Below are 2,209 nucleotides of genomic sequence, written 5' to 3'. Positions count from 1 at the left end.
GCTCAGGGAACTTTAAAAAAAAATTGTGGAAGACACTGGTGAGCTGACAGGTGAACAGGCAGGTGCAGATCACAAAGATCAACTGCAACAGGAAAACAAAAAAGATGGCAACTGTGAAAGTACAGGAGAGCCAGGAGTGGTGGCATACACCTATAATCCCAGCACTCGGGAGGCTGAGGCAGGAGGATCACTGTGAGTTCCAGGCCAGCCTGGGCTACAAAGTGAGTTCAAGGCCAGCCTGGACTGCATAGTGAAACCCTGTCTGAAGAAGACCAAAAAAAAAGAAAAAAAGAAAGAAAGAACAGGAGGCCAGGGATATAGCTCAGCGGCACAAGCGCCATCCTGGCAAGCGTAAGGTCCTGAGTTCAATCCCCAGTACCAAAAAAAAAAAAAAAAGGACAGGAAAAACATATGTGCTATAAGTGTAAGCCATATTTGTGTATGGAACATGCAGTTGTCATGTGTGAAGACTGTCTTGAGTGTGACAGTTGAAGCACAACATTTTTGTGGTACAGTTCTGTTCATATTTTCATTGTAGTTCATATAGGAATTTATTTCTGATGTTATCTTGTAAGTTTTATAAGCAAGTGCATAGCTGACGTGAAAATGTAGATGTCAATTCTAAATGCACAAAACACATTAAGAATTGAATACCTTATTTTATTGCTATTCTATGTTCCTGTTACCTACACACTGTATAATATAAGAACCTGCTGGCGGTTCGTGTTTATACTGTTTGATCAATCTTTCATGCCTATATCTGGTAATCTGAGCAACTACTTTGAAGATAACAATACGCAATACAATAACCTTTGTTAATTTCCTATCATCTTGTTTTGAAATTCTGGATTATTTTAATGTTTTTAAAATTATGTTTAAAAGAAAAAATAAGAAGAACCTGATGAAACAGAAAGAGCACTGAGATGTCAGGTATATCCTACAAAAAGGTCAGGAAAGGAAGACATGTGTTGTCAGTGTGAGCGATACACATGTATGGAATGTGCTGTGACTTGAGTGCAGACTGCCTTAGGTGTGTTCCAGAGATTGTTTTTTTTGGGTTCTAGGAATCGAACTCAGGACCTTGCACTTGCTAGGCATGCTAGACGTGATAATTGAAGTAAAGATTATTTTGTAAAGCGTTATGGTTAATTTTATTGTAGTTTGTATAAGAATTGTGTTCTTTTGCATTGTTTTAGTTTTTTGAGACAGGGTCTCACTACGTAGTTCAGGATGGCCTTGAACTCACTATGTAGCCCAGGCTGGCTGAGTTGGTTTTTTTAGACTTTGTACACCAAAAAAGGTTGATGTTGAAATTTTGATGCCTTTTAATAAACTCAATAAATATTATAAATTAACAGCTGGGCGTGGTGGCGCACGCCTGGAATCCCAGCACTCAGGAGGCTGAGGCAGGAGGACTGTTGTGAGTTCGAGACCAGCCTGGGCTATGAAGTGACCTCAAAGTGAACTGCATAGTGAGACCCTGTCTCAAGAAGACAAAAAAAAATTAAGAATACTTTATTTTTGTGATTTTTTTCCTAGTAAGTACTCATTGTTTAATATAACAAAACTCAAATTAAAATGAATAGTTCATCAATAGAAATATTTTAAAGAATAAACATGGGTCTGGCAGACTCATGTTTTTGTACCTTTATGACCAAATTATTGTCATGCTCCTAGGGTTTGGTTTTTTTATTGTTTGTTTCCTCTTGTTTTAGACAGGGTCTTGCTATGTAGTCAGTGAGACCTTGAATTCACTCCGCAGCCCCGGCTGGTCGTAAACTTACAGGTGATTCTCCTGCCTCAGCCACCCCAGTGCTGGAATTACACGTGTGTGCCACCATGCCCAGACAAGATTAAAGGAAACTTTGGAAACTTCTACAAATATGTGCCTGTAAGGGGGCTGGGGGTTTAGCTCAGCGGCACAGCACTTGCCTGGCAATCGCGAGGTCATGAGTTCGATTCCCGGTACCAGAAAAAAAAACAAAAACAAAAACAAACAAAAAAACAACAAATACGTGCTTGTAGAAAAAACACATTATCCAAGAAAACACACACACAAAACCCCCAGGCCCTGCCATTATCACCTTGAGGTAAATCAGCTTAATTCTGTTGTCCAGCATGTGTTCACTGATTCTTCTTGCATATTTTGGTGGGACTAGAGAGCAACCCCAGGGCCTTGGCACTGAGCTACATCCCCAGCCCTTTTTTG

Source organism: Chinchilla lanigera, unplaced genomic scaffold (genome assembly GCF_000276665.1).
Source record: "Chinchilla lanigera isolate Chin_1 unplaced genomic scaffold, ChiLan1.0 scaffold00021, whole genome shotgun sequence".
Classification (NCBI taxonomy): Eukaryota; Metazoa; Chordata; class Mammalia; order Rodentia; family Chinchillidae; genus Chinchilla; species Chinchilla lanigera.
The sequence above is the reverse complement of the archived record's forward strand: the minus strand, read 5'-3'. Positions refer to the sequence as shown.